At 46.9% G+C, this 15,875-nt stretch overlaps 1 protein-coding gene across 3 annotated transcripts in view; it reads right to left on the reverse strand.

The window, feature by feature from the left end:
- Positions 1-15,875, reverse strand: part of ERG (ETS transcription factor ERG) — a 250,015-nt gene that overhangs the window by 202,076 nt on the left and 32,064 nt on the right. The gene's annotated exons all lie outside the window — the stretch shown is intronic.

A 15,875-nucleotide genomic window follows, 5' to 3' on the forward strand; every position in this document is an offset into this window, starting at 1 on the left:
TCACCTTATTTGTACTGGACACAGTTTGGAAGCAAAAACGTTTTAACCCTCCCACGTATTTTAAATAGAAGTCGTGAGCCTCGCCATGAATGCCCTTCACTGACATGAGGCTTCTAAAATGCCCTTCTCGATTTCCAGCTAGGCATTCCATCCATATAGAATTTTCCATGAGCTCTATCATTAACGAGTTGTTCGGTGGGAATTAACTGATCGGTCCATGCAAAGAGCTTGTCCTGGGGTTTTGCAGGAGGAAAAGGGTCCACAGTGCGTCTCTTACCTCCGGACAGCTGACGTGCTTTGCAAGACAGTAAGCTTGTGGACCGAGGTTTTATGTCACGGAAGAAGGGACAATGCAGCGGCTCCAGGAAGAAGCATGGGGATAGGTCAGGGGAGACGAAAATGCAGCTGCAGCTTGGCGTGGCAGGATCTAAATGCGATCCTAACAACAGAAATCCTACAGACCTCAGAGCGGAGAGGAATCCAGGGCGGAGGACTAGGCAACCCTTATAGCCCTCGTCTGTAAGGGCATCCGGTGGTGCAGTCACATTTCCTACGAGGATAAAATGAGGCACTATGGGAAAAGCCCTCTGTCAACAGCTTAACAGTGTCTTTACCATCTCTGCCCAGGACAACAGCCTCCAACAGGGGGTGTGGAGAGAGGTGGGTGGTCTCTCTGGCAGATGTTCTAGAAAAGTGGTGAAGCAGGAGGGCCCGACGTGGGATGGGGGGGGGGGGGGGCACATGAGCTGGATGATCAGGCCCGTGTAGATCACAGAGGGCTGGACACAGACCCCCGGGAGGGCCCAGAGGTACGGGCTAAGAAGCCTGACCCTTATTCTGAAAATCCCAGCTGGAGATCCCGGAGCATCTGGGGCACCGAGCTTCCGAAGAGGCTTCCGGGAGGATTCACCAGGCATTGACTGCAGGGAGGGGGAGGCCGGGACCAAGCAGCTGCCGAGGCCCAGCCAGGGAGGGAGGCCAGGGCAGCCAAGGAATGCAGGAGCCAGGAATGCAGAACCTGGTGGCCAGCTGGGCACAGGAGGGGAGGTGGGGGAGGGGGAGGAGGATGGAAAAGACGGGGAGCTCTGTTTCAGCCCCAAGAATGGGAAGTTTCATCCCCCGTGACTCTGGGGACCGGGACTGGGACTGGGACTCCGGCCTCTGCAGGGCCACCTCAGAGCAGATACGTGGTAGAGACTGCTGCCGAGACGGGCCACACTACACAGGTGACAGTGACAGCTTCCAGGGGGCGGGTAAGACCCTCTCTGGTCTCCCTCACACCTGCCTGTTTAACCAGCGCCCCGTTTTTAGGACACTCTCTTCTCACCTGAAATTTCTCTGAGTTTCCGATGTGCAGCAATTCACAAGGTGCAATTAACAGACTTCACTCAACAGTTGCTTTTTCTCTGGCTGGGAAAGGAGCTAGCTACCAGAACTTTCCTGTGCCGGCCTGACCTTCTGGAATCTGAGCAGGGTTTGCAATCCCAAGACCAGATGTTCAAGGCTGGCCCTCTCTAAAGAAAGGGGGTAGAGGGGAGGGGGGTTCTCTCTTCTCATCTCAGAGTAGATAGAACAGCTCAGTCTGGGTGTGAAAAACAAATGCATGGTGAGCCCCTGAACACAGCAGGGCTACCCCTATTTCTCTGCAGGACAGTAATGGCCTCGTTCGTCAGTCCAAACTTCAGGGCCTGTGGGGGCATTACTCGTCGGGCCCACTGATTGAGAGAGGCTGGAAGGTGATTATTGCTATCCTCAATTCTCCTGGTAAGGCAACTTGGGCTTACAAAGACCACAGAGCTGGTAAGCGGACAAGCAGAGCCTCAAACTCGGGATTCTGGTCCAGCCTCTGTTTTCCTGCGAATCATGCGGTCTCCTGAGTCGAGGAAAAGTCACACCCTGGCTCAACAGCAGAGAAGACAAACCAGAGTCCCGCCTCCTGGCACCTTTCTGGGGCCCTCTCTCAATCTCAATCTCCACAATCCTCTTTCACAGTTAAAACCCAGGAGAAGTGGAAAGGCTTCCCTAAAGAAAGAGCTAAGCAGCATCACAGTTGGATTGATAGCTCAATAGAACTAATTCTTCTGTCCCAAAGCCCAAATCCGCACGAGTGGGTACATGCGGGCTAATCTTTGCTTTAATTCCTCCTACTTTCTCCCAAGAATCCCCTAGTTTACTAGGCATCTCAGAAACGCCAAGTTTCAGGAATCAATTTCCTGGATTAACCCCCCCAAAATGTCAGCCGGCCAAAAATGGCCTTCCAGAAAGCTCAAGAATGTGATCTCAAGTACCCTCCCAGCTGGTGTTCCCCACGCTGGTGTTCCAGACGTGGTGTAGACAAACCCCAGGCAGACCCAGAAATCACACCATCCATCCTCCATCCCATAATGTCAGCCTGCAACTACCAAAAACAAAAGGCGGTCTCCTAAAACAGAAGGACTCGAGATCCTTCCAGAGGCGATCTGAGCGGAAACCAATTATGGGATCTGGGAGGGCAGCTTAGCTGCTCTAATGGCATCGTCTTCTTGCTCCTTCCTGCGACCTCCAGTCTGCTACTTGCTCTGGAGGACCTCCCTCTGAAGTAGAGAACGAGACCCTCGGAGCACTCCAATTCACCCCTCTAAATCCACGTGGGGCGCCCTGCCCAGAAAACAGACTGCAGCCACCCTCGGTGCTGAGAAGGACGCGTGTACCCAGCACAACCCACCGCTCTCTTCCATCTACTCCTGCCTCACGTTTATAGTGTCATGAGTGAGAGGACGAGCTGTGTGACCCTGGGAAAGTTGCTTAACCTCTCTGTGCCTCTGTTTGCGCATCTATAAAACAGATACAAAGCAGTCTACCTTGGAAGTCTGTTTTTAAGTGCTAAATTAGCTATTTAAACGGCTGAGGGGAACCTGGGTGGCTGAGTCAGCTGAGCAGGCTGAGGGTCCGACTTCGACTCAGGTCGTGATCTCGCATTCGTGAGTTCAAGCCCCACACCAGGCCCACGACTGTCGGTGCAGAACCCGCTTCGGATCCTCTGTACCCCTCTCTCTCTCACTCTCTCAGAATATAGCAAGTACGGTAAACGTTAACTATTTAATTAGCTGCTTAATGGCTTATGGAGAAGAACTTACAATAAGTTTTGGGGGACACCTGGTCCACTGGAGTCATATTTCTTGCCATTAGAAGGTCATTTAAAGGTGAGTGTGAGTTACAGTGAGGGTGAATTACACACCCACGGAGTAAAGGCAGGGCAGGAAATGACAGCCCACTGCCGTGTCCTGACTTTCCCAATTAACTGGTTTTGTGGGATGGACAAAGCTGGAGATATTTGACGAGCTGGAGATAAGCATGCAAAGTTCAACAGGCCGTGCTCTTGGGATCAACACCCATAGATGCAGACGGAGGAAGCAGGACTGTGATCCGGCCCCAGCAAAGGGCTCAGATGACCCAATGGGGCCCTCTGGAGCTGGGCTGACCCTTCAGAGCTGGGAGTCAAGGTCAAGGGGCCAGGCCTTTAACCACCACCGTGGGTGTAAATCCATGGGAGGCTATGGTATCCAGACACTAGTCTAGGTGTTGCGGATGTGGTTCTCGTCTACAATTAACTGACTTCGAAGCAAAGCAGGCTGTCTCCTGGATATTGGTGGGCCTCAGCTAATCACTGGAAGGCCTTAAGAGAAGAGATCGAGGTTTCTCAGGAAAGAAGGACTCTTATCCCTGAGCGGTAACGTAAAAGTCTGGGTGTCCAGTTTGCGAGCCTGCCCGACAAATGTCAGAATCAAGACTGGAATAGTATCTCTTGCTCGAGTACTCAGCCTCTTGGCCCATCCTATAGATTTCAGACCTGCCAGCCCCATAGTCGCGTGGGTCAATTCTTCAAGATAAATTTCATTAAAATAGAGATTCAGAGATATAGTTACAGATAGCTATCTGCCTACACACATCTGTATCTGTCCCGTTACACCTGCTTCCGCACAGAGCTGTTACCCCGATGTTGATTAGTCATGGGCTGCCCCCGGAAAGAGGCATGACCCTGGACAGGGTGACATCACCAGCTGGTAGCAAAGAGGCCTGACAGCAGGGGCATCTTCCCAGCGACTCGCAGCCTTGGAGAGAACAGATCTTCCATTGTCAGGGGGGACCTGTGGGGTCTATGCCAACGGGGCGAACTGTGTAGGTAGAGAAGAAATGCCTAGAAGTGCAAGGTAAAACCCAGAATGATAAAATCACACAATCTGGAGTTGGAGAGAATCTAGACATCATTAGTAAGTGTGAAATAATGGATAAAAATGGACAGCACCGGACGCCCACAGTGTTGGGGCCAATCTCAGCAGACCAGGGTCATCAGGGGCCCCCGATGAAGTTTTACAGCGACCTCTGACATCAGGGGAACCCACAACCTTCAGGCACCGCAAGGATGGGAGCCTGATGGTCTCCTATGCATGGGGGGGCCTCCCTAAAATCGGGACTCATGGCAGGGTGGGGGCTAATTTGTAAGGTTTGCCAATGTCCGTGTGGTGTAAGTGCTCCCCCCACCGATCCATCTACCAACAGGAGGTGTTGGGAAGAAGAGGGCACGTGGCTCTCACGGCTCCATGTGCGACACCCGAAGGGGACACTCGGGGGCCCGTGGAAGGGATCAGAGAGTGGCCCTTCTTCAGAGAGAGCATTGTCAGAGGCCGTGCAGCAGGGGGCAGGGGACGGGGACCTGGATGGGCAAATGCATGAGCACAGACACACGCTGAGCTCCAGCCAGGGAGGGAGGCTTTGGAAGAACCATTCAAGGTTCTAAGCTGCCAGGGCACAGGTGACCGACCCCAGGGTAGGAGGAAGCTCTCGGAGGGGTGGCCTGGAGCCCCCAGAGAGCAGGTAAGTACAAAGGGATCTGGTGGGAGTGCGCTGAGCTGCCTTCCACGGCGACGCCAGATGGCCTGAGTGTCCTCTCGTGCAACATGGAAGGTTGCTGGGCTTCGGAGGGCAAGTGATCCTTGAGAGCAAGAGGCTGGACGTGTACCAGGGGCGAGGAAGCCGGGGACAGGGTGGCACGAGGAGATCAACATGGGGGGCACAGACAGCCATCGTGGGACATCCCTACAGGAGCCCCGAGGTCCCCACCGACACCACCCGCAAGAGCCACTGCTTGGATCACAAGTGCAGTAAGTCTTTCAACAGCTCTGTGCTGTCTCCTCTCTTCCTGCCCCAGCCCTGGGGGGCCAGAGGCAAAGGACAGTGGGGAAGGAGAGGGAGCGGAGGGAGACGTGGAACATTCCCAGGAGCCAGGGAGCCAGTCGTGGGGACCTTCCGGTTCTGAGACAAGCTCAGAATGCAGAGGACCTTTACGTGGACTGGACAACGGTAGTTTCGGCAGATGTGTCTGAACTCCTCAATACTTGCAAACTGGGCTGTTAATTAGTATATCCGGAAGCGTGACGGGCGAAGTCTGGCACCTGACAAGACTTGGGTCCGGGGTGGAAAAGTGTCTCAGACCTGAGCAGCGAGCGTGGGACACAAAACGGCGCGCTGCGTTGCACCCGGCTGGGGTCAGCTCATTCAACCAACAGAGACGCTGGTTTCTCGCATGCGTGGTAGAGGGCTGGCCGTGCGAGGAAAACCCGTAATGAAGCCGGGTGGAGACAGACAGGCGTCGGGAGCCGTCAGGCCAAGAGTTAGCAACAACGCCCCTGGTCTCTCGCAAGAGATGGGGAAGCAAGAAAAGGCCACATCAGTGAGCAGTGGGCCCAACGTCAAGGACAGAGCCGGGTCATCCATCCGCAAGAGTGAGAAGTGCCAGAAGAATAGGCACCAGGAGACAGAACGGTCTAGAGCAGCCAGTGACCCAGGCTGGCACCAAACCCACCCCGCCCTGCCTCTGGCACAGAGATACGGGGACTGCAAAGGTGATTAGTAAGACCTCCTGGCAGGGAGAGTGGCTGGCCATCAAGTCCTGACAACCTCAGAGTCAGAAGTACTTTCCTACAGGCCAGTGGCTGGAAGAAGTGTCCAGCGACATAGAAATTTGAAATTCACAGCTGGGTTCTCATCTTCTCTCAGGGTAGGGCCGTTGAGACGGAAGATGTCCCCTGAAGGACAGAACTCGGAACGGCTCCGGTGTGGGGTCACAGGGTCCCCACCCGTGCCACAAGAGGCAGCCCCCTCAAAATGCAATGAAGGGACACAGGGGAGACCTCATCCTATGTGGCTTCCCTTCTCCTGCCGGGCCTGCAAGACGGCATCGGTCACCCCCCGCCTCCTCCCGAGATGAGTGAAGGGCAGGTAGTGGGAGCCCCTCGGATCTGCCCAAGAAATGCAATAAAACGAAATCTGAAATAGGGTAAAATCATAGAACCAGGTGAAAGTAGGAATAGGGGCGCCTGGGTGGCTCAGTCGGTTAAGCGTCCGACTTCGGCTCAGGTCATGACCTCATGGTTCGTGGGTTCGAGCCCCGTGTCGGGCTCTGTGCTCACAGCTTCGAGCCTGGAGCCTGCTTCGGATTCTGTGTCTCCCTCTCTCTCTGTCCCTCCCCTGATCTCTCTCTCTCTCTCATTCCCAAAATAAACATTACAAAAAAAAAAAAAGGATAGAATTAAACAATTAAGGGATATTTATGGCTGAAATATACCAAGAGGTTTTTGCTTGTTCTATTTTGTTTACATTTATTTATTTATTTATTTATTTAGGACAACCACTAATATAGAATGTCCTCTAGAGCTGAGCCAACAAGACTATCAATTTGAGGCTTCTGGCAATTTCTAAACTCTGATACAGCTCACTGCAAAGGAATGGCAGGCCTGGGATTCCAATCTACCCATGTGTCTAACCCCACTTGGGAATCCTTGGCTTCAAGATTTCCATAATTGTCACAATTTGTGCTTTGTTTTGTTTTGTTTTTCCCTCCCTGGCTATTGTGATTGAGTTTACAGAGGAGCAAGTGCCCGCCAGACCATCACTTCACCCACTGGACATAGGGTTCACCAGCTTTTATTGTTGGGACTGACAGATGTGATATGATTCAGAAAACCACCAGATTCCAGGATTGGTCAGGAGGACCCTCACCCCCCACTCCCACCAATTCAGATGTCAGAGCCTAAACACCACCGCCGTACCAGGCAAGAACCCAACCCAATGTTCAAGGAGCACCAGTAATGGGAATCCTAACTGGAGGCTCAACTGTGGAAGTATCATGGTCTATAAATGGCTACAGCTTTGGAAAACCTAAAGAGAATCAATGGAGGGCTCTTAAGGGACAAGGACAATGGTCTAAGCTAACTTGTGAAGCAACCCAGTGTCATGACTTTAACAGATACATATATATATATATATATATATATATATATATACATATATATATATATATACACACACACACATATATATATATACACACACATATATATATAGAAAGAGAGAATGGTATGACAGATGATGATGATAGATGATAGATAAGATAGATGATATATAGATAAATGACAGATAGATGATTGATAGATGATAGATTGACAGATGATGGATAAATGAATAGATAGGTAGGTAGATAGATAGATAGATAGATAGATAGATAGATAGATAATAGATGAGAGACTGATTGATAGATGATAGATGGATAGATAACCAGATAGATGGATAGATGATGGATGGATGGATAGATAGATAGATAGATAGATGACAGATGAATAGACAATAGATAGACAGGAGATTTATAGATGATAGATAGATAGATAGATAGATAGATAGATAGATAGATGATAGATAGATAATAGATTGATAGATAATAGATGGATAGATAGATAAATAGATGGATGGTAGATAGATGGATAGATGATAGATATACAAGTGATTGACTGATAGATGATAGATGATAGATTGACAGACGATAGATAGATAGATAGATAGATAGATAGATAGATAGATGAGAGATGAGAGACTGACTGATAGATGATAGATGGATAGATAGATAAATAGATGGATGGTAGATAGATGGATAGATGATAGATATACAGGTGATTGACAGATAATAGATGATAGATAGATAGATGAGAGATGAGAGACAGATAGATTGATAGATGACAGATGGATGGATAGATAGATAGATGATAGATGAATAGATAATAGATAGATGATTGATAGATGATAGATAGATAGATAGATAGATAGATAATTGATTGATAGATGATAGATGAATAGATAGATAAACAGATGACCAATGGATGGTAGATAGATGGATAGATGATAGATACACAAGTGATTGACTGATAGATGATAGATGATAGATTGACAGACGATAGATAGATAGATTGATAGATAGATAGAGAGATGAGAGATGAGAGACTGATTGATAGATGATAGATGGATAGATAGATAAATAGATGGATAGATGACGGATGATAGATAGATGATAGATGAATAGATAATAGACAGCTGATTGATAGATGATAGATAGATAAGTAGATAGATAGACAGATAGATAATTTGGGTTTTAATTACTAAAGGCTGACCAGAGAAGTCAGGACAGATACAGGGTGGGGACTGGAATCACAGCTAACCATTATTCCCATAAAAGAGGAATTTCCCTCGTTGTCATTACTGGATTACTTAACTCCTGCATTCTCATTCCCTAGCCACGCTGCATGAGCACTTCACCGTGAACATGATCTTCACGTTGCCGTGTGCAAGCACCCTGTCGCCACTTAAAGGAGGGAGGATTACAGTTCGCTTCTAGAGTCGTAACAGAAGCAAGTTTAAAATAAATTCAAAGACATAAAGGAATCAAACTGCACGCAAAGTCAAAGCTTAACAAGCACTTTGTAAAAAGGAAGTTGTTTTGTGCAGCACGCTTGGAACTTGTGAAGGCTCTGAAGGACCCCTGAGCCACTTGAGTGGTCTTCCTGAATGCTTTTCATCCTGTTCTCCGCACTTGGCATAAACCTCGTACTTCTTGACTCAATGTAGGTTTTTAACTTTTGACACTTCCCTTGCAAATGTGAAGGAACTTTTTAAAAAGAAACCAAAACAGCTGTGCAAACATAAGATACTGGAAAATCAAATGTTTTCTGCTAAATATTGATTTAAATGAGGGGAAAGGTGGTGCGGACTGGCAAAGCGGAAGCTGATGTATTTACAGTAATTAAGTCCACCCTTAATGTTACCAGCGCTTCCTTCCACATCCAGTAAACAGCCGCAGAGGGTGAAACACGGTGAAAGTCACGCCGCGTCACACATTCACGTGCGGGCTTTGTGATTTTTAATTCTCTTTCTCTCAAGCCCTTTCGAAGAATACCTCTGAACACCTAACAGAGTTGGACGCTTAACGTTAACTCCTTTAAGCAGCTGGAAGCTTCCTGAATGAAACACAGGAGGCTTTTTACTTCTGGAACTCTAAGATCTGGTGAAAAGTCCTCAAAAGCACAGGACTCCACTTGGTGTGCATTTCCTGCTGAGAATTGAAAGATACACCACATCAAAAAGCTGCTGAGGTGAGGTCTGCCTCTACTGAGAACAGGTTCACCTAGCCGTGGCCGTGGCAGTGGCTGGGATGAGGGTACAACCTTGCCATCGGGGCAGGTGACGTATTTCAGGCAGAAGCCAAAGCAGGGCACAATCCTGTCTGCGCAGGCATGGTGAACGCTCAATGACATCACATGGAGGCAGCTCCAAAATGGTACCTTTTACCCCACATTACTGTTCTCCTAAAGAATTTTTCTTTGTGAGGGTCTCTGTGCCATAGGAGGAGATCTGAAACCAGTCCAGATCAAATCCTTCGACAAAAATGCATGCGGAGAAAGACACAAAAGCCTCTAGCAGGGTGCCGGGGTGGCTCAGTGGGTTAAGCATCTGCCTCTTGATTTAGCTCGGGTCACGATCTCACAGTTTGTGAATGTGAGCCCTGCGTCAGGCTCTGTGCTGACAATGTGGAGACTGCTTGGGCTTCTCTCTCTCCCTCTCTCTCTGCCCCTCCCCTGCTCATGCTTGCTTTGTCTCTCTCTCTCTCTCTCTCTCTCTCTCTCTCTCTCTCTCTTTCTCTCTCTTGCTGTCCCTCAAAATAAATAAAGTTTAAAAGAGAAAGAAGTTCCAAGTAAATATATATTACTATAATGAGCAGGAGATCAAAAGACAAAAATTAAAAATTCTCTTTGGAAGCATACACATTTCTCTCTACAGCCACTGGAATGTGTCTTTCCAAAAATATTCAAATACACATTAGCTCTTTTAGCATTTTTATAGTTTATGCATCATGAGTATTATTCACTGCATCCTACCTAAGTGCTAATCCAACCTTCATGTCCATGCAGGGTCCTGAAGAACAGTCCAGAACACATTCAAGAGACCCTCGTCTGATAAGGTAAGCTTGAACAGGAGCAAAGTTAAAACTCGCGTGCAATTTCTATTAGCCTCATGTGACGACAAGAGTCACAATCCCTTTGCTCTCTTACGCGGAGTCTGAAATGTGACTGAAGAGTCTACTTATCACAGAAGATCTTACCTCTTCTCCCCCAATTCCCATTCAAGATTCTGTTTTAATTCCCCTTAAAACGATCTTCCCTACAGTTAACAATACTCTACGGTACACTGAAAAAATTTTAAGAGACTAGATCTCATGTTAAGTGTTCTTACAATAATAATAATAATAAATGTCCAGTGGTTATTAGATTAAATCATTTTCTCCATCTGTCCTCCCTTCCAGCTTCCTTTTGCACATAGTTGGAAGTTTAATTAATTAATTAATTACATTATGAATTAATTAACAACATGAATTAATGTAATTTAGATTACAGTGTATCTACCCAGAAGAGTAATTAATTAAATTAATTAATTAATCTCAGCTTTTCCCACCTAATGAATGACAAGATTTTTATTGTCTTCCTCCCCACTTCTGTCCACTTTTTAAACAGTCAAAAAACTGTCTATACTATCCTGACGCTTTCAACACCAGTAACAGGAAATTAGATAAAGAAAATCATCTCTCACTGGTACAGTATGCATTGTCATCTAACAAGTTTTTAAAAAATGATTTCTCTTACTGAATGTCCCTTAAATATTCTGCCTGAAAAGCAACCCTAGGCCACCACATGGCAGCCTGCCCTGAGACAGGTCCTACACCCGTTACACACACGCTGAAATGCTACCGAAAAGAACCACCGACCCCCATCACCCAGAAAAAGAATTTACGTGCTGGTCAAAAGAAAAAGAAATCCTCAAGATCTAGAATCAAAGACAGCAAGAGTGGGTAAGTGCTAGCTGAAGTCCCAGGAACCCATGGGAGCCTGGGTCACAAATATAGATCTTAAGGACTTTGGGTGGGGTTCTTATGCCCAAGCAGGAACCAAGGACACATCTACAGCCCAGAGGAAACATTAGAGCCAAAACTGGAACCCACCTTAGGAAGAAGTTTGCTGTGTGCCTAAGGCCACATGCAGAAAAAAAAAAAAGTCACTGGTAGAACACATTTCCGTTATTGGTACAGCACACAACAACATAGATGATGCATAGATGACAGACAGATAGATGATAGATAGATAGATAGATAGATAGATAGATAGATGATAGATAGATAGATAAACTGACCCATAACCATCAAAATCCCTAGGGCTCTGACAGAAACAAACAGAAAACCTACTTTGTAGCGACCCTTTCACATTTTAGATTACAGTGTATTTACCCAGAAGAGTTAAGCCCCACTGAAGATGAGATCACAAGCAAAGACTACAAAGAACACAAAGAAGAAACTAAATTGAGTAGATTTTAGCAGATGTGATCATTGCAAAAAGAAGGGTTAGCTTCTTCTTTGGATATAAGATCAAATCAGGGGCGCCTGGCTGGCTCAGTCAGTGGAACAGGTGACTCTTGATCTTGGGAGTGTGGGTTTGAGCCCCATGTTGGGTATAGAGATTACTTAAAAATAAATTCTTTAAAAAAAGCAAACCAAAAGAATTCATAAAATAAGCTTAAAGTGACTTTTTCTTTTTTTTTTCTTTTTTTTTTTTTTTTAATTTTTTTTTCAATGTTTATTTATTTTTGGGACAGAGAGAGACAGAGCATGAACGGGGGAGGGGCAGAGAGAGAGGGAGACACAGAATCGGAAACAGGCTCCAGGCTCTGAGCCATCAGACCAGAGCCTGACGCGGGGCTCGAACTCACGGACCGCGAGATCGTGACCTGGCTGAAGTCGGACGCTTAACCGACTGCACCACCCAGGCGCCCCTAAAGTGACTTTTTCAAAAAGTAATTAAACCCATAATGAAAAACAGCACAGTATAAACCAGTAACAGGCAGAGAAATAATAACCGAAGACAATACAGTTGAAATAACGGAGTCATAATGGAAATAACTGAAGACACTTACAGAAATAAAAAAACTTAGTACACAATTGTAAAAATTAATTATTCACAAATGATGAGAACCATCAGTGAGCTACCTAGAAAGAAAGAAGTAAGGAGAGGGAGAGACATATGTTAAGGGCATGGAGGCTAGAAAGTGAAGGCCAAACCTATTGGGGTTTCCATGATGAGTGAGTAGTGAAAATGGGTGACAAAAAAATATTCAAAAGAGATACTTAGGAAGAAATCATAACCAGATTAGAAGAAAGAATTGTGACTGCAGAATAAAAATACAAAGATAAAAGAAGTCCTAAGCAAAATAAATGTAATGAAATCCCCATCTGGCCCTATCGTGATGAAACATGAAAGACCAGGCATTAAAAGTGTCCAGAAGACTCGGGCACCTGGGTGGTTCAGTATGTTAAGTGTCTAACTTTGGCTCAGGTCATGATCTCACAGCTTGTGGGTTCGAGCCCCACATCAGGGTGTGTGCTGACAGCTCAGAGTCTGTGTCTCCCTCTCTCTCTGCCTCTCCCCTGCTCATGCTCAGTCTCTCTCTCTCTCTCTCTCTCTCTCTCTCTCTCTCAAAAATAAATAAACATTTAAAAAAAATTTTTAAGTGGCCAGAGGACAGAAAAGAGACTGTCTACAAAGGAACCAGTGTGAAGGGTACAAGTTTCTCCTCACCAACAACAGATGCCACAAGGCAACAAAATAAAACATTCAAAGAGCTGAAGGACCCGAACCGGTAACCTAAAATTGTGTCAGGCAAAATGATCATTCAAGAGGGAGGGTACATGGAAGATATGTGGAGGTAAAGGCTGAAAGATTTTACTACTCACAGATCGTTCATTAAAGAACTACCAAAGCATGTCTGTAGTAACAAGGAAATTAAGCCAAGAAGGAAAAAAAAAAAAAATCAAATTCAAGGACCAACGGTAAACAAAGAAAATCAGCAGTTCAGAGATCCACATTAACATTGATCCAATTGAAACTATGGTAACAGTGATCAATGTGGGGAGAATTTTAAAGCAGATTGGAACGAGGGGGTGTGGGGGCAGCAATCACATGGCAGACAGGAGGAGAGGGTAAAAGTCCAGGCCTGGGGCTGTGTGGGAAGAAGACAGAGCTAGGGCCTAACTGTCTGCCTCGCCAGGCGAGGCATAATCGTAACTTTGGAGCCCAAACTAACTTAAATGAGAATGTATTACCTTCCAGGGGCACCTGGGTGGCTCAGTCAGTTGAGCATCCGACGGCAGTTCAGGTCATGATTTCTCAATTCTCGAGTTCAAGCCCCGCGTCAGGCTCTCTGCTGTCAGCACGGAGCCTGCCTCAGATCTTCTGTCCGCGCCCTGCCCCGCCCTCCTGCTTGTGTGCACGTGTGCACTCTCTCTCTTTCTCTTAAAAATCTTTTAAGGGGCGCCTGGGTGGCTCAGTTGGTTGGGCGGCCGACTTCGGCTCAGGTCACGATCTCGCGGTCCGTGAGTTCGAGCCCCGCGTCGGGCTCTGTGCTGACAGCTCAGAGCCTGGAGCCTGTTTCGGATTCTGTGTCTCCCTCTCTCTGACCCTCCCCTGTTCATGCTCTATCTCTCTCTGTCTCAGAAATAAACGTTTAAAAAAAAATCTTTTAAAATAAAATAAATAAGTAAAAAAGATACATGTGATCAACCAAGAAAGCAGTTCAACCACTAACAAAAAGAAAGCTGAAGGAGCAATTTTAGTATCAGGAAAAAGTTGATTTTAAGACAAAATTCATTACTGGGAATAAAGATGGGCAATGCTGAATGATAAAAAGGAATAAGTCACCGTGAAAATGGGAAAACCCAGAAGCTGCATGCACCAAACAACAAAGCCTCAAAATATGTAAGCAAAAATGAGTAGAATTAGAAATAAAGGAAAGCTCTTTTTTTTAAGTATTTTTTAAGTTTATTCACATATTTTGAGACAGAGAGAGAGAGAGAAAGTGTGAGTGAGAGAGAGAGGCAGAGAGACAGAGAGAGAGAGAGAGAGAGAGAGAATCCCACACAGGATACTCACTGTCAGCACAGACCCCAACGCAGGGCTCAAAACCATGAACCACGAGATCGTGACCTAAGTCAAAGTTGGACACTTAACTGACTGAGCCACCCAGGCGCCCTGAGCTTGGAAAGTTCTTGAATCAACCCAAGGTAACAGTGAGGGATGTAAAAAGAGATTCATGTACACAGTGATGAAGGCAGAGAGTTAAAAAAAAAAAAAAGAGCCCTCCGGATGTGTTAGTTACATACAGATTTGAAAAGCACAATGATCCACTTAGATCTAACAGGCATTGAAGAAAAGGACTGCTCCAAAGAGAAAAAACACACTCTCTTCATGTCCACATGAAAGGTTTATAAAAACTGACTACGTAGCGGGTCCCAAAGAAGTAACCCGCAAACGCCAAAGAATGGATAGCCACATTTCACCACAGCAGAGCAAAATTAGAAGTAACAGAAAGGCACCTCGAAAGAAGACTTTGAAACAAAAAAATAATCAAAATTATCATGAGTCAAAGAAAACGACGAGATGCTTAGAGCCGAATCACCACCAAATCAGTATACGAACAGATCTACCTGCATCAACGCGGATAGATCTTACGACACCACGTTGGGCCACAGCAAATGGCGGAAAGCGATTAATGGAACAGTGTTTGTGTGAAACCATTTTAATGCGTGGGGAGGCTGGGTGGTTCAGTCGGTTAAGCCTCCAACTCTTGGTTGCGGCTCAAGTCATGATCTCATGGGTTTCATGGGTTTGAGCCCCACAGGGGGCTCCACACTAACAGCGTGGCATCTGCTTGGGATTCTCTCTGTCTCTCCCTCTCTCTCTCTGCCCCTTCCCCCACTCATGCGCTAAATAAATAAACTTTTTAAAAAGCATTTTAATGCGCTTCTAAGAGCTCACACGTGTGGGGGTGTGCTGGGTATGGCACACGCCTGCAAAGACAGAGCCCAAGCTCCCCCCGAGGAGGAAGAACACGCCCGTTTCTGGGGACTGAACGGAGAGACAGAAGACGGGTGGATGAATCATCCACTATTTCTTTCGAAAAGAATCTGAAAAAATATATAGCTAAGTGTTAGCATATGTGAAATGAGGTTGGTTGAGTACAGGGATTGTTTATGTCGTTTTATCGTGACCGGGCTTTTGTGCGTTTCCAACGCACAGAATGAAAGGAAAGAAAAGCCGCTGGAAAACACAAGGCTGCTTGAGGGCGGCTGCCGCTCTTCTGAGCATAGGCTCTGGTGGGGACCGAGGAGCGGCCACAGTGAGGGGACAGAGGGTGAGCCAGTTCCGGGGGCTTTCGAGACGGACACGGAAGCACCAGGTCAGGACTCAAACACACGGCAAGCAACCGAGCAAGCTCCGACTCGGGTCTCTCCGGCCCGCAAAGGCCGTGCCTCCCAGGAAGGAACGCGAATGGAGGTGTTTCCTGGATCCCTGAAAGTCAGACCCAAGTTCAGGCCATAAAGGGGTCCTGGGCGCATCTTGGAAGCTGTTGTGCGGTGGCAGCACTCAGCCGCCTCCCCGTCCAGACGCCCCCTCCCCCGGCCCCCAGCTTGT

Source organism: Prionailurus viverrinus, chromosome C2, assembly GCF_022837055.1.
Source record: "Prionailurus viverrinus isolate Anna chromosome C2, UM_Priviv_1.0, whole genome shotgun sequence".
Lineage (NCBI taxonomy): Eukaryota > Metazoa > Chordata > Mammalia > Carnivora > Felidae > Prionailurus > Prionailurus viverrinus.